The 24,934-nt window shown below is 29.6% G+C and overlaps 3 protein-coding genes, 1 long non-coding RNA gene and 1 other non-coding gene across 5 annotated transcripts in view; 1 reads left to right on the forward strand and 4 right to left on the reverse strand.

Annotated features, from left to right (window-relative positions):
- Window positions 1–7,473, reverse strand: part of LOC129905098 (serine-rich adhesin for platelets) — a 158,307-nt gene extending 150,834 nt beyond the window's left edge. Inside the window, exon 1 of the mRNA XM_055980480.1 lies at window positions 7,467–7,473. The gene's annotated coding sequence lies outside the window, so the exon portion shown is untranslated. The remainder of the gene's footprint in view (window positions 1–7,466) is intronic.
- Window positions 1–24,934, reverse strand: part of LOC129905103 (6-phosphofructo-2-kinase/fructose-2,6-bisphosphatase-like) — a 99,642-nt gene that overhangs the window by 73,768 nt on the left and 940 nt on the right. The window lies entirely within an intron of this gene.
- The window catches only part of LOC129905100 (histone acetyltransferase KAT2A-like), a 35,665-nt gene continuing 13,693 nt past the window's right edge, over window positions 2,963–24,934 (reverse strand). The window contains exon 4 of the mRNA XM_055980482.1: window positions 2,963–3,884. The gene's annotated coding sequence lies outside the window, so the exon portion shown is untranslated. The remainder of the gene's footprint in view (window positions 3,885–24,934) is intronic.
- Trnan-guu (transfer RNA asparagine (anticodon GUU)) lies at window positions 13,939–14,012 on the reverse strand. Its single transcript has one exon. It is a non-coding gene; the product is annotated as a tRNA-Asn (tRNA).
- LOC129905109 (uncharacterized) lies at window positions 17,788–19,214 on the forward strand. Its single transcript, XR_008770549.1, has 2 exons — window positions 17,788–17,823; window positions 19,057–19,214. It is a non-coding gene; the product is annotated as an uncharacterized LOC129905109 (long non-coding RNA).

Below are 24,934 nucleotides of genomic sequence, written 5' to 3' on the forward strand. Positions count from 1 at the left end.
TTTTATTTAAGCAAATATCTGAGAACCAATTTAAGATGTACAATAAGGTACATTGTAAAGATTTAAGATGTAAATGTAAAAAATTCGTTAATAGTAAAAAAATAAAGGCTTTCATTAAAGACTTTTTCCTAGTCATTAAAATTATCTTTATTTGCAGCAAGCAAATTAATTTTAGTCACAATTTTTTATCAGAATCCATAAGTTGAGTTCAAGAACCTAATTTTATTATAATACTTTATTTGTGTACCTGCTTATATTTTTATCTTAATCTCCAATAAATATTAATTAATGGTAATTTAATACAGTCAAATAAGGAGAAAAAAGGGGTAAATCTCGGAACGAATGTTAGTAGAAATTTTTTTTGCTCAATATCTTCCTTTTGCCATTCTATAACATATCTCAAAAGTCTAGAAAAATCTCATGTCCGCTTGTCGCGATTTCAAGGTCAAATCGCGAAATGGAGATTTTCAAAATTAGCAAAAATAGGCTATGGTATTATATACACATATGATACATAATTTCAAGGTATTTTTTAATGCTGATTCCAAAAAATCTAAAATCAAGACAATACCTGTTTTTCATCTGTCATATTATTATATATTACATATTATTATAACAGTTGCAAACTTACTCCCGAAAAACCCTTAAAAGTTATGGTAGATGAACCAAATTTTGAATGAAGATTTTAGAATCCATCATTATTAAAAATCAAAACAATCCATTACAAAAAATATATATACCTACGAAATAATGGTATTTTTTGATGGAGGGGCAAATTTTAGGATATGCACTAAAGAAGATTCTTGTTCATCTTAGGAATAAGTGCTAATAGGCTAATTTTTTCATTTTAATCTTTGTTTGGATATTCTTTAACTACCCTCAAAAATCTAAGAAAATCTCATATCCGCAAGTCCTAATTTTCTTGGTTTGAATATAAGGTACAGATTTGAAAAAAATTGAAAAACTACTCTTCAGATATTTGTGTCAGATCAACATGAATAAGGTGCATTACTTTTCAGGGATGGTCAGGTTGACTTGTTTGTGAGTTTTGTTGGAATAAGTGTTAAAAAATACCTTTAAATCATGTCGCTAATGTTGGTATACATATAAAAATTTAAACTTTTCTTATTAATTTTTTAAAATCTGCACCTTATTTTCAAACCAAGAAAATTAGGACTTGCGGACATGAGATTTTTTTTAGATTTTTGAGGGTAGTTAAAGAATATCCAAACAAAGATTAAAATGAAAAAATTAGCCTATTAGCACTTATTCCTAAGATGAACAAGATTCTTCTTTAGTGCATATCCTAAAATTTGCCCCTCCATCAAAAAATACCATTATTTCGTAGGTATATATATTTTTTGTAATGGATTGTTTTGATTTTTAATAATGATGGATTCTAAAATCTTCATTCAAAATTTGGTTCATCTACCATAACTTTAAAGGGTTTTTCGGGAGTAAGTTTGCAACTGTTATAATAATATGAGTTGACAGATGAAAAACAGGTATAACTTTTTCCAGAGACGTCAGATTGTCTTGATTTTAGATTTTTTGGAATCAGAATTAAAAAATACCTTGAAATCATGTATCATATGTGTATATAATACCATAGCCTATTTTTGCTAATTTTGAAAATCTCCATTTCGCGATTTGACCTTGAAATCGCGACAAGCGGACATGAGATTTTTCTAGACTTTTGAGATATGTTATAGAATAGCAAAAGGAAGATATTGAGCAAAAAAAAATTCTACTAACATTCATTCCGAGGTTAAACCCTTATTTGACTGGATTAATTGGGAAATATTGACTATTGATTAAACATGATAAACAAAAGTAGCTAGTACTTAAATTAAGTAATTATTGAACCACTTTGACAGGTGATAGAAGTCTTTAAGGTGGATGATTTTAAAAGAGTCCCACACGAAAAACCCTCTTTAAATTAACATAAACGTTTTTTGAGCATTTTTTTTTCAAACAAACCGTAGACGACGTAAACAAATTGGCGTACGTGATCACAACATAGGGTGTTGTTTTCTTTTTTCTTTTTGTAAAAAAAAAAATTATGATGACAGTGGAAACATTTTTTTCAGTGACGTTTGGTGTCAATTTTCATTGAAGAAAAAAACACCAGAATTTGCCGCTTGGTTGAATCATCATTACTAATGTTACAGTTTGTTTACGAATTTTAATAACTTTTTTTATTTGAATTAAAAACAAAAATATTAAGCAATTCATGATGCTCCCACGTGATTGTGTAAAATTCATTTATAATTAAGTTCATTGTTTTGTTTTGAGTTTTGATTAACCTTTACAGCGGTTGCACAAAACATGCAATCAGTTTTCTGTTTATAGTTTTAAATTGTAAGTGCATTTATTAATAAATATATATTTTTTGTAAATGATAATCATCTAAACTGACAGAATGCCAATACGAAAATACGAGTGTACAATCACAGAGTATAAAGTCCAAGGCTTGATGATTGTCAATAGTTTCATAATTTTCTTCAAGTAAACAAAACCAATGAGTATACCCCACTTACATTGAAGAGCTCTGGGACTAAATTAGGGGTTTCACTTAATTGTTATTTGTTGTTTTTTAATAAAATCCACTAATTAGTTCATTATTTCACTCACAGAAAGTACACAAAAAAAAAAAAACATTTATTAAAATTGTCATATTCCATTATTCATTAAGTTTCGATTTTATTTGCTAACCTTGGAAATATTTCCTATTCGGGGGGAATTTAAAAATATGATTTGTCGTTATGAAGGTTAAATTCGCTGTAAATTCATATCATTTATGTAGAATATTAGCAAATGGAAAGTTTAAAATTACGTAGCTAAAGAACTCATGTCTGCCTTCAATAAGACATTCTATTCGTTAAATAGTCAATAAAACTTTCCATATGGCTTTTGGAAACTATTATTGGGTAAAGTTTAAATGCGCTACCAAGTGTGACAAAAAGTAGGGCCCGTTGTTGTTTTAAAGCGTTGTTGTTGCGGTTCACATTAAGTCGATCAACAATGTTTTTTTTTTAAATGTTAGCCAGCATGCTACTCATCCGCACTCTCAGTTTAGTTAAAACGTGTCGTTGTTGATGTTAAATGTCATTAAAATGTCATTTTGGAATTCAACTGTCAACGCTCGAAAATAATTTCGAACTTATCGCAAAATTCTTGGACTTTGATCTTTACCGATTTCAATCGTGTTGCGTTCGGGTCAACAAATGTTGAGCAACGTTTTTAATCAACTTTTTTGATCAAGAGTATTTTGATTATCACCAATCAGCATAGTGTGGACGCTGCTTAAGAAACTTCAAAACTAATGACAGCCAAAGTGACTTGTCATTGTATTTCGCTGCTAAGTCAATACTGACGATTGGTTTTAACTTTGACAACTAGGGGAACCACACTTTTGTCCTCCAATCAGAACAGAACAAAAAAAAAAAAAAAAACAATAATTATTTGCAATTTGACTAATCGAACAAACCTAGACTTAAGGGTTTGTTTAGGAGGCCATACTCCTCTTGTTTTTTTCAGCTGTCAGAAAATTCATATTTTTACCATTCAGTGAGTCAAAACTAGTTTTTTTCTAACATTGACATTTCTGTACATTTATGGCAAAAGAACAAAAGTATATATTCTTTTTAATAAAAAAGAATGAAGTCTTGAATTTGCTCAAATTATGGAAAAGATCTGTATGTTTAGATGATTTTTCATTTTTAATTATAGATACTCTGCAAATAAACTGCACATTTGTTAATTTAATTTTTTTCTCTTTCATTGGCATTTATGGCATTAAATTATATTGTTTGTTCAGGTTGTTATTTTTAAGTACTCGTATACTTACGATCTCTTCACCAATTTCTTTCTCAAACACATACCTGAAATAAAAATAAAAAAAAAACTTCCTTAAATAAAAGTTCAAATGCAGAATAATATAAAATTTCTATTAATAGCCAATTAGAATTTACATTAAAAAAAAATTCAGCTGCTAATTTAGCGTGTTCTTGGTTTGGTGAGGGTTAAAGTCCAACACATTATTAATTTGTTGTTTTTAGCAAGTTGTTTCGTTTTTGGTAATAACAAAAAGAAGCAAACAACACAACTGGTTCATACAATGTTAAAGTGTTTGAGAGCATAACATGCTTTTAAATAATATGTATGTACCTAGATAACTAACATACCTAAAGGACCCCGCACATTTTGTATGGGAAGTGGCCCTCGGTGAAATTGTCTGAAATGTTAGTATGTTGTTCTCTTGAAGCTCTTGATCAAAAGTCGATATGGGCAGAGAGTAAAAAAATGGACAGTTTTTAAGATAACGGGTTTTTTCTAAGACTATTTCAAACCTTTTATAAGGGATAGTAACTCTATATATTGTGTCTTGCGTCATTTTTTAGTAGAGTTCATAGGTTTTTAGGGTCACTGAATCCAAATCCGAAGTCCATTTTGCCTCATCAGGTAAGGTTTTCAAGATAACCTCAAAAATTGTCACAGTCTCAAAAAAATTTTTTCTTTGATCTGTTAGTGCGACTATGTTTGATACATGTTTTTTGGGTCGCTGAAACCAGACTCGAAGTCTATTTTATCCTATCACTTCGAGTTTTTGAGATAACCTCAAAAAAGTAACGAAAACCTTTTTTGAAGATATCTCGAAAACCTGACGTGATAGGACAAAATAGACTTCGAATCTGGTTTCAGCGACCCAAAAAACATATATTTAATATAGTCGCACTCCCAGATCAAAACAAAAAAATTTTTTGAGGCTGTGACATTTTTTGAGGTTATCTTGAAAACCTTACCTGATAAGGCGAATTGGATTTCGGATTTGAATTCAGCGACCCTAAAAACCTATGAATTCCACTAAAAAATGACGCAAAACACAATATACAGAATTACTATCCCTTTTAAAAAGTTTGAGATAGTCATCAAAAAAAAATCCGTTATCTTAAAAACTGTCCTTTTTTTTACTTTCTGCCCTTAACGACTTTTGATCAAGAGCTTCAAGAGAACAACATACTAAAATTTCAGGCAATTTCACCGAGGGCCACTTCCCATACAAAATGTGCGGGGTCCTTTGAGTAGTGAAATATCAAAACACCGAAGTATAGATGCATTCAATAATTTCACAATTTTATATACATCAAATAGAAAATTCAATTGCACAAGAATGGTAGAATATACAAGCCTTGTTCTATTGAAAACTCATGAGTAGATGATTAGAAGATCTAGTACTACAATTAACACATGGTTCGAGTAGATAGATTGATTGTGTGGTTGGTAGTACTAGATTTCTACCAAAGGAACGCGGCTAGTGATATAATATTAAAAATCTACTTTAAAACAATCATGGAAGATAGAGGTGAACAAATTTAAGCTTCAGGGATTCAAATATACAAACCAAAGGTTTGTATAACAAATATAACTGTAATCATTTAAACTCCGCTTAAATTACTCAAAATTTAAACTTCAAGTGACGAAAACACAATGAAATCAAATGAATTTCAATAACTCAATTTTAAACTAAACTCAAGAACAATCGCAATTAAAAAATCGGCATAATAAATTTGTATTTAAAATAAAAGTTGTCGATTGAAATACGTCACTTGTTGAAAAAGGCGATAAAATGTAATAAATTTATTTATTTAAAGTGCAGATGGGCTAAAAAAAGATTTTGTGGTTCAGGTTGCTTTATTGCTCCACGATTAATAAATTGAATTAAAGTGTAAATAAGCTTCAATAATGTAAATTGTACAAAAATAGCGTTCATTAATAATACGAAATTTCGGAAATGGCAAAAAGAGGCAAATCAAAAGTGAACAAACATACCTTATAGTAAATAACATTGCTGTCACTGTGATTCTGTTTGTTTTTATTATCCAGAACAGGACCAGATCAAGGTGTGTTTGATTACTTTTGATATTAATGAAGGTGAAACCCCAAGAAGTCTATTTAATGCATTACAAAGAAAAGTTATTGCGAATTTAAAAAAGAAGATTACAAATAAGAAAATTTTGCATTAAAACAATTGTTATTGCAAATCAAAAGTTTTTTATATTAAAAAATGCTATTCCCATAAAAAATGTGTGTGCGTTAGTTTTTTAAATAGGAAGAACACTTTTTTAGGTTATTAAATTTTTATTTAATTCATAAAACTATCGAAATAAATTGATTTTTTTTGAAATTTTCAATAAATATTTTTTTTTTTTAATTTTTGATCGGAGACAAATGCATACCAGTTGGCATTTTAACCATACGAGTTTATTTTCATACTTTAACAGTTGAATGCAAATATATTTCATTTTTCAATTTGGCACCATTAGGTATCACCTCAAACCATTTTTAGTTCAGTGAAATGTTTTGGCATCGAACTGTTAAATAAGTTTAAATGCAAGCAATGTTATTATAAGTGTTTTTTTTTTTGGTTTGTTCAAAGAGAAATCATGCAGATGTCAGATTATTACAAAAAGGTTAATTAAATTATGAGTTAGGATTTATTTTGGTTGCAAACACATTTTTTATATAAGAAGCATTATTACAACTTAAATGCATAAATCTAGATTTTTTTAAATTACAATTCAGGTTATATCGATCCTTTTAGCTTTTGACCCAATAAAGGAACACAAGTTCGCATTATTTGGTGTGTTAACTTTCTTATTTTACTACTTTTTGTGCCAGACTTTATGCAAACAGATGAGTTTATACCTATATGGGAATTCGGCTTTTTTTAAACCTGTGTTTTTGTTTTGATCTTAATAAAATCTAGAGCAAGATATCTTTTTAGGTAATAGTGAACATTTCAGTGTTAAGCTGAAGACAAACAATAGGGAATCTAAATTATGTCTAAATGCTATGAATAAACATAACTTCAGTCGACAATTTAAATATCATTATCATTTATTAGTGGTTAATTAGCACGATCTTCATTTCATTAAAAAACTAAAATGCTCATACAAATTCAAAGAAATAAACATTTTTATTAATAAAGTCAAATAAATTGATAAGAAACGAACACATTAAAGCACGATTCGAGTCACGCCTTCTTTTTTTTTTTGAATTAAGAGAAAAGGCCCGACATGGGCAGCATGTTAATTTGTACGAATTGAGCTACCAAAAATAAAAAAAAAAACAAAGTTTCTTTTTAATTAATTTTTTGGAGGGCTTGTTTTGTGAGGCAATCAATTAAAAATAGGCGAGCCTTCAATTTTTTAATCGAGTTTTTGATTGGACAACATTCAGAATAAACGAAAATACGTAAAAACCCAAAAAAAGTGGCATATATTAGTTAAGAGTTTTTTTATATAAATTATAGTGTACTTATATTTATAATATTTCTATATTTTATAGATTTCTTACAAAACCTCTTAATATACAACTGATTTATAAAGTCAATTAGTATTTTATTTAGAAATATATTAAACATTTAATAAAATGTTAAATTGTTGTATACGAATTTGACAGACGTTGTTGTTTTTGTTTTTATTGTTTTTTAATGAGAATGACCTTTGCTGATTTTTTCACTTCAATAATAAACAAAATATGTTTGTATACCTACTCAGTAATGATAAGTAATCAATTTTCGTAAAATTGTTGATAAAACCCCTAAACAAAACATACAAATAAATATAAAGAACCTCTGATAATTGAGAATAGATATCAATCATTAAAAAATAAATTAAATTTTTGTTTATATTCAAGTTTTTTGATTCATCATTAAAAACAGCGGGCGTAAAAAAATTGTAAACGAATTTAGTTCCGGAAGCTTAGAACAACTAATGGTTATATGTTACCTGTTTTGTTGTCTATTTTAAATTGCCTCTTCTGTTATTATTTTATTTGTTTGTCTTTTATTTTGTTTTTTAATAAATTATACATGTTGTTTGACCTTAACTGTAAAATAGATGACTTTTGATTTAGTTAAATTTTCCGTCAAGATGCAAATAAATTTTTTTCTTCGTTTTTGTTTATTTATAATATTTATTTACAACTTTTATCAAGGACTTAGAAATTGCTATATTTTTAATAGATGATGCTAGGCTAAAAGCATTTTTTTGTCTGTTTTTATGTGACAGCAAATTGTACTAAATTCCATGAACTTGAATTGTCACTGGTAAAATTTGTGTAATTTATCCTATTTCCGTGACCTTTTTTTAAATCAAAATTATGATCCTAAGTGGGCTTTAGGTCTGTCTTGTTCTTTTAATATTTAAAAAACAAGACAGACCTAAAGCCCACTTAGGAACATAATTTTAAAATTGGTGTAGGTGCTTAATTCTTTTGCACATCTCAAAGTAATTTTAATATTGTAAGTACTTTAAAATTAAAGAGGTAAGAGGAATCAGAAGTATTTAAAAATTCAATATTAGGTATTAAGAATTAAGTTGAACTTTTTAGTATGGAATTTACGTTAAAAAAAATGACAATCGGGGAAAGAGAAATATGAAAGAAACCCCAATTTTTTTGCACTTAATCTCTTTGAATCTAATTTTTGATTATTATCTTAAGTTTTAATTTTGTATGAATACCATGACATATCATAAAGAAGGAGCCTATTTTAAGAAATCTGATTAAAACTAAAAACATAACATGACTTTACAGATTCGTTAAAATCACCAAAATTAAAATGGGAACAAAGATAAAACACACTTATCAAAAAAAAATTTGTTTTCGTTGTTGGTTTTATATCGGTAAAAAATTTTATTGGAAGATAAGAAAAAAGATGTCTTGGAGAGACATCGACCAAAACAAGAAAAATAAAGCAGTTATCCTTTTAAATAATACAGTATGCTTGTATCAATTATTTTCAAATTAAAATGTTAAAAAGTGTTAACTTTAAATTATATTTTTTGTAAAGACTTATAATGTTCTGCTAAAATACAGCTAATAATAACATTTTTAAACAATTATTGAATTGTCTGTTTCACACTTTTGGTGCATTAAATAAGGAAGTTTGTGAAGTTTCTGAGAGTTTGGAAAAAATTCTCCCAGAAAGAAATAAAACAGCGAAAGACTGTTAAAGATTCTGAAACATGTTGAATATCATTCGCATTTACAATTTACTATTTTACATTTAATCCGGTTAAAAAATTTACACTTTTTTTACAAAGTAAAAGAAATTTCGGTTGCTAAATTTTTCAGGGTTTTCATTTGTCATCAAAATTAACTTAGTATGACTCAAATCGGAAGTCTCAGGCTGAGTGTGGAACAGACCTATATTGAGTGAACAAATCTCACTATTCAAACCAACTTGTCTGTTTGATCTAGTTTTTAACAACGTTTCTCTTATTTACATCAAATTATACGAATGAAGTTTTGTAGGTCGTGTTCACATTTAAAAATTACAATAATATTTGTATTGGAATGTAGTCAATTAAAACTTTAGTTGATTTAATTTCAAACAATTCTAAATAGTTCAAACTCCAAAGCAATTAAATAGTAATAAGCAACAACAACTAAATAATCATAAGAAATACTGATTTAGGCCTGAATTTAGCTCATCCAATTATTTCCAGCAAATATGTAGACTTGAACGCGGGATTAATTCGAATAGTAGATAGTTTTGAAACTATAACAACACCTGTTCTTGATGAACAATTTTTTAAATTTTGATCAGCAATGCTATCGATCTCGTATGTTGAATGAAACCTTGACAAAGTTCTAAAATAAATGTCAATAACTGGGTGCTTTCACAAAGTTGCTTTGTTGCTTTGTTTACATGCAGTCATTTGCGATCAGACTTATGTCAGAAAAACTATTTGCGCATGTACCTATTTTACTTTGGATATATGATCACTTTTTCTGATTTGCGCAAACTGTCAAAATTTTGGAGTATGGATTTCGATTTATCTTCTTAAATATCGCACGTTTAGAAAGATAATGGCACAACTAAAAAAGGGTCGATTTTGAATTAAGTCGCTAGAGAGCAGAATTTTTTTATACCTACTTATGAATCTTCTTATTTTAGTTCTCCTAAAAAATCGTGTTTTTTTGAGTTATGACACTATTATTCTCAACGTGCGATATGGACTCCACAATAAGGTTTTTTTGAAGACTTTTAGCATATGGAAACAAAAAAACTATAATCATCATATACAAAAATGATATTTTTCGGTTTTTTAACTATAAATTTAGAATGCATGTGAAATTTTATATTTGCACATTTGCGCTGCAAATATTTGCGTTTTACATTTATGAACCCCTGACATTTGTCATTTGCATTAATGAAAGCTTTACATTAGTCAGACTTGCGCAACCAACAAAATTTGAACCTAAAACTCCCATATACTTCCTATAATTTTTCTTGTAATCAAGACTGTAAGACCAATAATAACCGTCTAAAAAAAAAAAAAATAATAAAACAACTTAAAAACCACTTTACCAGTTTCATTATTATCTTAAAATATATACGAGAGTAATTTCCAAGATGCGTTTGAATTGCGTGCATTCACTTCATTCCAACCAATTACTACATAAAGCAATGAAATAAAATTAAGAAGAAAAATAAAAAAAAAAAAATAAGAAAACCTCATCAGAGTTACTTACTTAAGAAGAAAATAACGATAATCCGATGACGTCTGACGGAGTCTCTCATAAATGCACTGTGCACATCAGACAACACGAGTAAAAATATAATTGAATTCATTTGGACTTTGGACCTTATTTAAATAGACAGTCAACAAACCAGTCAGCTAGACATGTATGTTTTGTGTTTTTTTTTTTTTTTTCTTTTAATTTTTCAACATGAAACTATACACTCTGATTTATTTGAAATGGGATATGAAATAAAAACTAATTTAATCAAATTAAAAAGTAGATTTTAATTTGACTTTTTTTGTTTGCACTTTTTTGCATTATTTAAGACAGAAGTAAAGTTAAAATCAGTTATGGAGTTTTGTCATTTACATTGTATTTCTCCATTTTTGTGAGAATATGTAAGGCATTGTTTATAAGAAAGCCGTTGATCAAATGTTACCGACCAATTTTTCATGAACCGTCTTTTGCAAGGCTGGTTTTGGAAAGTGTTTACTCTATGACTTCTAATGCAGAAACATATTCAATTTTTCTGGCCAGACAAGCTCAATTAGAAAATTATAATCTAGCAAATTTGATGCAGTTCTAGTGTTGCCACTCATTATTTTACAAACTGTACCGCTCAGACGGTGGAAAATTAAGAGTCTGATGGTGAGAAGCTGAATCGTTTTATACTTGGAGAATATTTCAAGATAAATGTACGCAGTACAACTTTTTTCGAGAAACCTAAGGGGATTGTTGATGCTCTTTTGTACACATATGTATGTGATATTTCGAGAAGCTTATTAACGAATGAATTTGAGCGTTTTTGAAAGATGGTCTGGAGGCTAAAAATTCAACTTTGGAAATGCTATAAATTCATCAGATTTAGATGAATTGAAAGTATTTTTTAAGCATAATTTGGAATTATTTGAACCACCATTAGATAAGTTAACGAGTGAAGAATAAAGACGTTGCCGTCGTCGGTCGTTTGAAAACAGCAGCAAAACCACATACATTCAAATGGGTTGACAATTATCAACTTAAAAGGCAACTCTGCTTTTATAATGCCTTCTTATCTGAACCAACAAACTGACAAATGGAATCGAGTTCACGTGCCGGTGAAAATACTATCGGATGTTTTTGAGTTCAAAAAAGACAAAAATCTTTAAGTAATCTTTCGGAAACATCCGTTAGAATCACATGAAAAGAACAAATCGTAACACCAAGTCTGGATGGAAAGCCGCCTGGATTGTGGTATGCTTGGACCGTAGAAAAAATAACTCAATAACGATGTTTATCACTAAAGCCTGTATACTTTTTATTTTTCACTTTTAATGCAATAAAAATGCATGCAGATCAGTACAACATGTTTCTAATGAAAAATGACATTACGTGTGAGTTTGTCAAAAATATACACAAAAACTTAAAAGAAAAGTTCTTAAAAATGTATACTAAAACTAAAAACGAGTTTATTTATTTCAGCCATTGTTAATTTTTCAGACATTTGTTCATTAAAACTTTATAGATTAATAGACAATTTGTTGTTTTGTGTTTTGTTATATTTTTAATACATAAACAAAAAAAAAAATACCTTAAGCCCCAATGAAGGTTTTAGACTTAATTTAACCTGAGTTTAAATTTTTGATTTAACTTTTCGGGTTTCAAGTCTAGTAAGTAGATCGAATTATGTAAATTTAGCTCCCATACAAAATTCTCTCAAAAAAATTAGCCGAAATAATATTTAATCAAGAATTTCAGCCGAGTTGTGCCCATCTCCAACTTGAAACTAACATTTTCCTTTCCAACACTAAATTTTTTATCTGTCACAATTGAAGTAGAACACGGAAAAAAGAAAAATTTTAGCTAAACATTAGTGAAATCTGCACGAAAAAAAAAATAACGCTAGCGATAACTTTACTTACTTACCAGATATTTAATCATAATATATTTGAATATACTTGAAGTTAGTTAAATATACCAAAAATAATGTTAAATATACCGGAAATAAAGTAATCCTTGCGTAATTTTTTTTCTGTGTGCGTACTTGGCTTCATAGTTAGGTAAATATTTCAGTTGACTTCAACTTTGTTTGAATAGACGGTATGAAAAGAAAATGACAACATTTTTGCCATGCATACAATTTATGCAATTTTTCAACACTGGTTCTTGCCTTTTCTTTCTTTTCTCTACACAACTTCAAAAAATATATACAGATGTCAAATATGTGAGAAAAATTTTTGTATAATATCCCCGTTAATTGGAGAAGGTAAACTGATACTACTTGCAGGCAGATTTATTTTTTGCCATTTTTGTACATATTTTATAAAGTATAAGTTTGTTTGTGTGAATTAACAGCTCTGGCAGCACTGTTTGAAATGAAACATTGATGTGTATAAGATGTAAATTGTTCTAGACATATACAATCGATGCGGAGTGTTTGCATATGCATAATCGTTATTTTGATTCTTTCGTCTTGTATTTTATCTTAAGATAGGTAGGAACATGTATAGATACAAAGTGGTAAAACTAAACTTTTTTTTTTGAATAAATATATGAAAAACTGGTTTAACATGACACGAGTTGCAATCAGGCTTTTAGCCAGATTAGCACAATCAAGTCTAGAGATCCATTTGACAATAGTTATCTTCTGTCATAAATAAATTAAAAACAAAAGAATAACGTCAACTAAAGTGACATATGTCATGATGGAAAGGAATATTTAATTGCAATTTAATATTCTTTATTACTTCATCAACTCTATGCGAGATTAATTGAAGGCTCTTAATTAATATTGAATTAATTCCAATGGGCACGTTTTTTGAAAGTCTCGTTTAAAGTTTGCTTATTTCACCAGAATGTCAATCAATTACGCAAGAAGAAGGCTCGCCATAATAATATTTTTTTATATTTTTACACAACATTTTTTTGTGTAGATTCTTTTTTTTTTTTGTTTCACAATCATTTCATAAAAAGATAAGATAACAAAAAAAAAATTTAACGACAACAAACAAGAATAATTGGGCGCGGTTGTGTCAAAAATTAAATCGAGATAAAAAAATATCGTACCACGTACGTGACAAAAAGCTGTTGTGTGTTGGTGTTGTTCATTGAGGTCTGTTCCGGACTGAAAAGCATAAAAACTTGTTACTGTTCAATGAGATAACTTTAAACCTCAACTCTTTTAATTGCTGTTTTGTTTTCAGAATGTTAAGATAAGGATTTCTTTATACATATTTCCTCAATTTTCAGATTTCAATGTTAGTTTCACCAGGGGAATAAAAAAACAGTTGTAACTTTTATTCTTCAACAAAATATACAAAAAATCTGTTTGTTTACTATTTCGACATAGCCATGTTTCACTGAACAAACCTATTTATTTATTATTCTTTTCATTCAATTCATAAAATAAATATTAAAAAAGTGCGCCCCCGGGTGGGCTCGAACCACCAACCTTTCGGTTAACAGCCGAACGCGCTAGCCAATTGCGCCACGGAGGCAGATAACCAAGGTTAAGCAGAATACACATATTGCAAAGTGATGCCATTTTCCTCTGTTGTTCTGGTTCTATAGTTGAAAAAAGAAACCCAAGCCGTAGGTACTATCTTTCATGTCACTGAAATAAAGGGGTGTGTGGTCTTTGTATAAATTTACAAGATTTCAAAAAGCAATTTGTTTTAATCATGAGCATTGTGACAGTTTGACAGTATCTACAGTTCTATGTGTTGCGTTCTTTAGTTTGAATTGTATTGTTAAATAATAATAATCAGTTGAATGGACGCAAATGGCATTTTTTTTTTGTTCGCAGGTCAATTATTATGAGTGTCAGTTAAATGGAGATGTATTTTTTTCCTTTATTTAGATATCAATAATTTTAGTTGAGTCAATTAGTTGCGGCACGAGCTGAGTTTTTTTTTGTAAATCTTGTTTAAATGGTTTTGTGTATTTGAGTGCTCAATTACTTTCCAAGCGATAAGTACAGTTTTCACATAAAAAACTATCCATTCTTTACAGAGCATAGAACAGCCATATTTGTTTATGTTTGTTATATAATTTACCCAAGAAATGAAAAGAATATGACATGATAACGGTAAGTACTTTTGAAAATAGGGGGTGTGACAATTAATAAATAAATGGTTTTCAACCAAGAAAAAGTGAAAATATTTCCCGCAACAGGTGAATTTTATTCCTATTTGAAGATAGTTCTCATACAATTGGTTCCTTTCACCGATTTAGGGTCGGTGGGAAGTTAGACGTGAGCCAATTTTCTTCAAAATTTTAAAATTTTTTTGGAGTCGAAAAGAAATTTTTAATACACACAACTTTGTCTCCAAATCAAATCCTATAGTAGGAGTCCAAGCGGGGGGTATCCCTTTTCACTTTTATACCTCCTAAGCTTTATATAACATTTTAATTACTTTTAATAATGTAGTTTTGAAGTGCTGAGTTTTTGTTTTCCTCTTACAATATGCAAAAATAGAAATAAGGCCCTAAAACGGGCCCAAACTGTATTCAATGTAACAAAGTTCAAACATTTATACAATTATATGATAATGTGACATTTGGGGGGGAGGGGGGATAAGTCGCTATGAGCTTTATTTAACTTTTTTTCTTTAAGACCTCAAAACTAATTAAAGTTTAGAGGTCTTATGCTTATATTTAAAAACCCCATTAAAAATAAAAAATCTCAGCTTAACTGAAGCCACCTGTGCGATAACACGAGACAATATTCATCGATGTCTCCTTCCTCTGTACCAAGTAGTTCTATGTTATATCTTCATTCTTTGTTTCTATCTGTCTCTCTCTTTGTCATTGTCCGGTGTTATCTCAGCCAAATGGCCTCAGTTGACGAGCTGTTAAGTGTCAGTACTTCGTACATTTATGTACTTTGTACTATGAATATAATACCTAATATAATAATAATAATAAAAAATCTGTCAAATCACATACAAATTTTAAAATTTGCCGTTTCTAATAGAGACTTTAAATTTAATGGAGTGTGAATAAATTGGGCCTTAAAAACAAAAAATAAAGAATAAAATTTTACTTTGAAAAAAAAAAAAATTAAATTATAATTTTTGAAAAAGTTATTAAAAAAAATTTCCGTTCACATATTTTTATCAAGGTATTAATATTAGTAGTTGTAGTTGACCTACTTTTTTCTTTTTATTTCGAATTATATTGATAATTACAGAAGTTACACCTGTTCAAGCATTTGAAGGTCAAGAAAAATAGCATCAGTTGCGATTATATTTTTTTTATAAAAAATGTATGGTTATTTGAAAGAATTTTTTTTCTGTTTATTTATTTAGGCACACTGATGACAAAGAGAGAGTTTGTTCAATAATTGAGTGTTAATTTAATTTCGTTTTGGGTGTGTTTGATCCTAAGCCATAACGTGCTCATTAGAGCTTGTAAAAGAGTTTGATTAAAACGTTCCAAGTCAATATTTGCCAGAGAACCTTCTTATTGGTATTTTTTCAAATTCTATAACAAGGTAAAACAAAAATAAATATTTATCATCAAGTCACAAGAATCGGAACTCAATGACACACGCATAATAATGTTATTGAACTTCCTCTACCCATATAACCATCAGTGAATTGTGTTTATTTTTAAATTGTTCAAGGAAATGCAATAACAATTATTGTGGTCGCGCACGCACGCACTGTTTATGCTTTTTTTTATATTAAATAAATAAAAAGATATTCCATAAACAATGAACATGGATAACGAGGTTAACAAAATATATAAATACATACGTGAAAAGAGTATTACATTCTATGCAAAGATACAAACAAACAATCATAATTACAATTTATTATCATATGAAATAAAAATGTTAAAAAGTTCATCAAATCATTTTTATTCCACAAAGATTGACGTATTTTGAATAACGTGTTAATTGAAGTATAAACAAAGTCTTATACTCCAATAAGAGATTGACATGAAGTATTTAATTTTTTCATTTAACCGAATAAACGAATAAATTTTGTGAGATCAGTTTAGGGCTTGTTTACATTTTTTAACATGGCAATTAATTTCAGAACATTTACAAGTACATACCAACCAAACCAAATAAATATACACTCATGTAACAAGTATTTTTTATTGGGCGAAAAAGGAAGGATACTAGGAGACGGGGGTCTTAAAAACGCGGCAGGTTTTACAAAAATTGACCCAAAAAGTAATGATGCAGATTTGTTCGAAATGATCTCAGGATTCCAAATTTGTAAACTTAAAAATCATACCTGATCCCTTTTTTTAGTTACAGGCATTATACATAAATATATACACATTTGACTTAGAATAGGAAAAAAAAATTAAAGAATAAACAAATGCACATACAATGTCTTTCTTTCTTTAAATTTATTTATTTTATGTTTTTAATAAAGGCTAAATTTTTTTTAACACAAATCAATGCTCTCATTGATTTTAGGTTAAAAACAAAAAACCGCATGTTTAAAAGTATCTTAGTTTTTGAGATTCAAGGAAAGATGCATCTTTTCTCCAAATTTGTTTTTTAGCTTTTTCTTAATTTTTTTCAAATAAAAAAAAAAAATAGCCTCAAATCAAATGGAAAAAAAGGTCACGGTTACACGCTGCTGATCAGGACGTCTTCTTTTTTTAAATTAACGCGAAAAGTCAACATGGATTCATGAAAAATGGCTCTCACGATGAAAATCGAGAAAAGGTTTTGTGGTCCCTAAGGACCTTAGCTGTCCTTCTGTGGGATATTTTTCTGTTATACGTAACATTATAACTCTAACATTTCAAAAATAGTCCTGAAAAATTCAGAACGTAATAAAAATAACTTTAAAAAAATATAAAAATTAAAAAAAAAAAATACAAAACTCTAAATAGCAAAAAAAAAACATTTAAAAAACACAAAAAATGAACAAAAAAAAACTCAAAAAAGAAGCCAGAATACCACTACGTTCTTGGGGTTGATTCTGAGTGTGATTAAAACTTACAAATCTGTTGATTAAATAACCATTACACAAAATTTTCCTTAGGATAAAACAAATATAAAAGTGCCTATCTTTTTTTCCATTTTTGAAAAACTACATAGAATAGTTTTTTGCATCTACATATTTTTCAGGATTTGACTAAGAACTAAATAGAGCATTCAATTTTGAAAAAAAAAATTGTACCTTGTAATTCAAATTTTTAAAAAATTAACTTAAAAACAAGCAATTTTTTTTATTTTTTTAAATTTTAACTTTGAAATTAAAATCCTCAAAAACTATTTGCTCAATCAACTTAAAATAAACGTCAAATTCAAGGAGTATATTTTAGCTTTCCAAAAAGGTATATGACATTATATGTAATTAGCTTTTGTTTAATTTTTTTTCCCATTCTAATTCAAAAGTATATATGTATAATGCATATGTATAATGCATGTAACTCAAAAAAGGGATCAGGTACGATTTTGAAATTTACAAATTTGGAATCCTGAGATCATTTCGAACAAATCTGCATCATTACTTTTGGGGTCCATTTTTGTAAAACCTGCCGCGTTTTCAAGACCACCGTGAGGACGTTATTCAATAATGTCGCATCTAAATTCCATACTTCGATTGTGTACTTGTATTCCACTTTTTTATTATGTACAAAATGCTTTATCTTGTTTTGTAGGGGCACAATATTAGTGACAACTTCTGGTTACGTCTAAAAATTTCACCAGTTGAGCAGCAAAACCAAAATAAGAAAAAAAACATCCAAAGATATTTGTTAATAAGCCTCAAGTGAAAAACCAGTCTTCTAATATCCGCATTTATTTTATTTTTAGCACAAAAACATCTGACAACTCGATAATTAATTATTGTTTAATAAACATCTGATCTACATTTTATCACTGTACTAGAAATAGATATGCAAATTGTACCTATATTTAATTTATTCTCTGACCACAGCTAATAATAATTTCTATTACTATCCTCGGAAAATGGCCCACTTTCATGCTAATTTCTATAAATCAATCTATTTTAAACTTCTGTTCAAAGTCCAATTTGACATTTCTTTACACCTTCACTCTTTGAGTATATATTTTCAGTATAACAGAAGCAGTTGAGTCAATATTTAAAGAAATATAGGTACCCCAACAACTGAAGCTATGAGGGGCTATAAATTGTATCCATGTAAATGTACTGAACGTAGTACATATATTTTCATTTCTAAATAAAATTAACACATGAGAAATCGAAAGTTGCCATACAGATGCAACAACTACCTAGAAAATGTAAATTAAGTTTGTTTTTTTTTTCAAAATTTCTTTCTAGATAGAAATTTTCACAATAAAATGTAAACAGAAAACATTTAGTTAGTACACGTGTAAATCCATGAGAAACTCTTAACAGCAGCGCTTAAAAACTGTTATTATAATTTCACTACTCACTCCTAATCAATTTAATAATAAAATAGGTATTTGATTTTATAATTATAAGCTTATGAGCTACTTAAATTAATAAATTGCTTACAATTGTTTTTTTTTTTAACAATTCAAATGATTATAATAATTTTATATTAGATATTTATTTTTAGATATAATTCCTGGGATTGATTGTTTATTATAGACAAGAAGTCTGTTCAAGCAGTCAGTTGTTGGGAGTTATTAAAAACACTTATCTGTCAAAATGATAACAATTTTTTAACACTGATGTAGACTTAAATATATCTGACGGCACGTTTGTTTAATTGGATTGATTTTGGGTAGGTATTATTTTGCAGTTTTTGCAAGTATTAAAAAATTATAGCATATATGCGTATTTAAAAAGAAAAATTGATAAAAGTTTGAAAGAGAGCGGGTCGTATTACTGTTTTTTTTAAGTTCTGTATTATCAAAAATCTGTATAAAGGCTTGGCCACACCGGAGGGTATGCGGTAGCGGTACGGGTAGAGGTAACGGTACTTGTATGAAAAAAATTCCAAACTGACATATCAACGTTCAGATGTGGAATTTTTTTCATACAAATATCGTTACCGCTACCCGTACCTCTACCGCATACCCTCCGGTGTGGCCAAGCCTTAATGCTGTACGATACTCTATGATCATTATACTGTATGAATAAAAATCTGTATTTCAAAATACTGTGGTCTTCCCGTCCGCATCCTGGCAGGATTGGCGTAGCAGGGTGAAATCGGGTGGATTTTTTAGGCACCCTTCAACTCATCGAGCTAAAGAAAAAAATTGCCATAGTGGTCTTAGACTCAATTAGTGTATCAAAAAACCACAGGTCTTCCTTTCGGTAACCTGGCAGGAGTGGCGGTAGGGCGCATCAAAGTGGTCGATTTTTAGGGCCCTCCTAACTCATCGAGCTAAAAGATGAAATTGGTGTCAAATGAAAGGTAGCAGTGCCTTCTTTAATAATTCAGAGGTCTTCCTGGCCAAATCTTGGCAGTTTCTGCACGCGAACAGCTTTAAGGTTGGAAACGATGAAAATGAGTTTTTTGTTAAAGTCTTGTTTTTTGGTGTGTTGTGACCGGTGATTTAAGAAATTGTTTTGTTACCAAATCAAAGATAATAACATGAATTTACTAAATCCATAAAAAAAAATTAGGAATAGATTAAAAATTTCTAAAAATAGACCATAAGAATGTCAAAAAATACCTATATTTTTAAGAAATTAATCAAAAAGTATGCTCTGCATTTTTATAGTTATCAAACTTAAGTATGAAAAAGATGCCAAATCGAAGGTTAGAATGTCTACTTTTATATTTCAGAGGTCTTCCAAGTCAAAGCTTAGCAATTTGGTCACTTAGACCATTTTAAGACCCGATACTACTAACCCGATTTGATTTTTTTTTCTTTGTTGACCGACTGTGGACCCTGGACTTGTCGAGCTAAGGGATGAAATTGGTAAAAAACGAAAGGATGGAGCTTCTTCTTATATAATTCAGAGGTCTGCCAAACCAAAAAATGTTAAGGTATAATCGGTTTTCTTTTTTTTTTTTGCCCTTTTGTGCACGCGTCGAACCATCGAGATAGTTAAAAGACGAAATTGGTACCAAACGAAAGGTAAGAATGTCCTCTTTTCTGATTCAGAGGTCTTCCAAGCCAAAACTTGGCAGTTTGGTCATACGGGCAATTATAAGGTTGCAACCTTTTGCTTTCTGTTTTTTTTCTATGTTGACGCGGTTGGGTGCGCGTCGAACCATTGAGAAATTGGTACCAAACGAAAGGTAAGAATGTCCTCTTTTCTGATTCAGAGGTCTTCCAAGCCAAAACTTGGCAGTTTTAGTGTCCTATGATCGGAGTAAAATTAAAATGATGCCTAGTTCAAACATTTTCTTTTTAAAATTCCGTATTTTAAAATGCTGTAAAAAGGCTGAAAAATCGTTTTGATAAAATGCTTAAGTTTCGGTTCAGCAAATGTTGTTGAAAATTAAACATAAGCTTATAACCTAGTTTTTCTCAGTATTGCGAAAAGTGCAATTCAAATGGCCTCTTATTGATGATATTGTTTGTTTTGACGTTAAGTTAAACAAAGGTACAAAATATTAAGCTTATAGGTTTTGAAGTTTTACGTTAAAGGTTTGGGTCTATTAAGCTGGTTACAGGCAAATCAAATGATACAGCTATAATAGCCATAACACCACCCATAACAGTTTCGTTCAGTTTTGTTTTCGGATATAAAGTGACTTCTCTAACTCGATTTACGTGCGGAAATTTGTATATCAAAAAAGAAAAAAAAAAATTGATTAAAAATTAAAGTGCCTTCATTTTTATGTTCCACAAAACATTTTTTATAAATTGTATTATTTGTTCTCAGCACACACTTTGGACATGTTGCCTTAAGGATGTTTTGGCGAAAAGAGGATTCATGACATTTAGTAATTTGTTTTAAAGTTCCATTAATTCTTGTATATATAAAGAACTCATGGTATAAGAAGACAAGGTATGATCATTAGAGTAGCCATTTTACAAAGTGGAGTAATAAGTTTTTGACGTTTAATTTGGTAAAGTCAAAAGCAATAACATTTTCGAAAAACAATTTCAATAGGGCAGCTGTCAAAAACTTAGGAAACCATCTTTTTTTTTCTTTCATCTGACAGTTCTCGATACAGACTTTTTTCTAACATACCTTCTCTTTTTATAACATGTCAAGAACTATTATCTAGTCTCTTAATTTGCAAAAACTTAACATTATAAAACCATCTTGGTTCTTAGCTCAATTAAAATAGATTTTTCTATTCGTTTTAAAATAATATTTTTACCAAAAACAACATGACAGATAATTCTTCAGTTCTCTTATGGGTAAACGCATGCATTTGACAATACGGGAAGAAATGTTTCGTTCGGTTTTGACAGCAGCTTTTGTTTGCTTCCGTCTATTATAAGCCCTTTTCCATTGGAGGCGGTAGTTTACTTGTGAGTAAAAATCTAGTACAACAACTACACATTCCTATCTCCTCGAGTAAAAGATCATGTCATCGGCGGAAAGCAAAATTATTGTTCTAAATCCACTTTTTACCGAAAATGAGATAATGATGCAGTTATACTAATTTAAGGGTGCTCTTTCCGAATTTGAAAAGCGTTTTTGTCTAAAAAATTTCTTCAGCAGATAATATAATTTAATGGGACATCGAACAATAAAAACAGGTAAGTAGGTATCCTTCTCAAAATGAGACCCGAGTATTCTTGATTGTTCTAAGTCCCATCATGTTTTGTTCCATGTCCATTTTTGGGTAAAGTAACCCAATCGGTAACGCCGCCGATTCCCAGTAAGTGTTTGTTGTAAAAATTTAACATAGAGCCCATGTTAAATATTTACCCACTGGACTTTGAAATCCCACGAAACCACGGCTAATGTATCTCATTAGTATTATAGCCTTGAACTACAAAGCAAGTATGTTTTAGTACATCCGACCCAGTCGTTCAAAATTTCATTTCAAGATGTCATCACAGACATCGAGGAAACAATTAATGGCACAAGTTCACTGCTTTGCTTTCTTACTATACATATATTATTTATTTTTAATTAATGAGAATTATAGCGTCATAAAAACACACCACAATCAACTGTAAGAGATAATTGCCACGTGCTTTTTTAGCGATCAGTCAAAACATAATATTTTATGCATGACGAAACAAATGATAACGAAGATGTAGATTCCTAATTATTATTGTAGGTTCCTAATTTTATATTTTTAAGTTCTTATTATTTATTGATATAGTAATTATAATAATTTTTCATAAAAAGAAAATTAACTTGAAGCGAGGTAATCAACTTAAAGCGAGGTAATTTTTGCCTCATTTGCACCTAACGAATAGAAAATCGCACAAAACTTTTATTTATCATTGCATCTGTAGGTTTCGAAAAAGTAATTGCATTCATCAATTCGGTTTAGTGACAAAATTTTATACAAATACAAAATATTTATACAAATAACAAGGTAACTGTTATACAATTTATTGAACAAAAAGGCCTTGCTTTTGTGATGTTATGACCTTTTAGGCAACAAATGAAGGCAAGGAAAAGATTATCAGTTAGATTTCGATTCATCTTAAAAAAAAATCATCAATCGCATCTTATATGAAAACTTTGGTTACGAAATGATTACTTGATATTTCATCAGAAAAATATAACAGATTTGGACTTTGGGCTAAATTTAAAAGGTGCAAAGACATTCTACGAAAATTTTAGGAAAGGTTATACAGATAGCTATAGACGGTCATGCACCTTGACTCTGACGTAAAAATGACATTTATAAAATAGATTATGCACTTATGCAGATTATATAAAAGCTTTTTCCTTGCAAATGCAAAAGCACCAGCGTTCATTTGGCCTCAGAATTGGAACAATACAGAACCGGGATGTTTCGGATTTTTAAGAAGAGTATAGCAAAAATTCCATTCCATGCATTTTGATGAGAGAAAGTTGTGTAAGAAAGATCGTAAAATTTCCTAACATCAATGGCTAAAAATAATCAAAGAGGATAGAATTTGAAATAATTTATTATCTGACAGTTAACCAAGACTATCAAGGTACCAACTTTTATATATAAAAAATTGCTGCAAGTAGCTTCAGATAGGTTTTATTAGAAAATCGAACTACGGTGCGGATAATTTTGCCAAAAAACACACCTAATGGCGCATTTCCAAGTGTAACAACGAACTCGGTGGAGAGGTAAGCAATTGCTATTTTTACTGCAATAAAAAACAATATTTTTGTTGGGAGCCCCATTTGACAGCTCTGTTTAAAATTACAGCCGTTGCGTCGTTGAGTTGTAATATTTTTCATATTGCATTTTTTGGGGAACATATCTACCAAAAAAAAAAGTTTATTTTTGTGCCAAAAATCTGTTAAAACGACATGTTGCACCGTCAGCCTCAACGAATTTTACCGTTTAGATCGCAAACACAGAGAAATCATTAGTTGTGTTCAACGAGGATTTTTCTAGATTAGAACAGAAGAGTTCAGCACAGTTTCGTGAGAAACGTCAGAGCAAGTTAGAAAAGTCATTTAAACGTCAGCTGTCAAAAAAAAAAATTGTAAATTGTGTGAATTATTCGTTTTTCTTTCCTTTTTTCTTATGTTTTTATTGTGAAAAATATTATTAAAAATTATTTTTTTTTTAATATTATATGCAAAAACCATAAGGACACGACTTGCTAAACCAAATCAAAACATAAACAAAAAAATGACAGTTTCGATTTGGACAGTTCTCACGAAACTGTTCTAACCTGTTCTTACTCAAAACCAAGAACAGAAAATCCTGTTCTAAACTGTTCTAGACAGCGTCAATGAACAGGAAACTAGTATAGTTCAGAACAGAAAAACCTCAATGAACAGCAAAAAGGTGTTATTTTCAATCCGGAACAGTCCAGAACAGCGTCGTTGAACACACATGTTGCAATTTTTATATATACATGCAGGTGTGGATGGGAGTTCTAGATTACCATTTTCATCTTCTCATCTACTCATGACACGAGTACTTTACAACTTCCAAATGAATAGTACTAATGGCATCTTTCAAAAAATCATTAAAACATTAGCCGCGTTCCATTGGTAGTTTACTGATGAGTAGATCTAGTACATACTACAAATAACAAACGATCTTCTACTCGAGTAGAAGATCAAGTGTACTAGATTTCTACTCACGAGTAAAAAACGGTACGGGTAAATTAAGGAAAAAAATTCCACACTTGAACGTTGATGTTTCTGGTTTGAACTTTTTTGATAGAATTACCCGTACCGCATTCAAGCATTCAAGTAAGAAACTGGTCCCAATCTTTGTGGAACGCGCCTTATTAATTCTGTTTGTTAACCCATTCGGTTTAATTTTTCAGTTCTGTTTTTTTTTTTTTATCGATCGTTTAGATTTTGAATGTTTTGTTTTTAACTGGTGAATAAATTTCTTTATAATTAATATGCGTCCACTTCCAAATAAATACATAAGTATAACTTCTAAGGCCTTT

This window comes from Episyrphus balteatus, chromosome 1, assembly GCF_945859705.1.
Source record: "Episyrphus balteatus chromosome 1, idEpiBalt1.1, whole genome shotgun sequence".
Lineage (NCBI taxonomy): Eukaryota > Metazoa > Arthropoda > Insecta > Diptera > Syrphidae > Episyrphus > Episyrphus balteatus.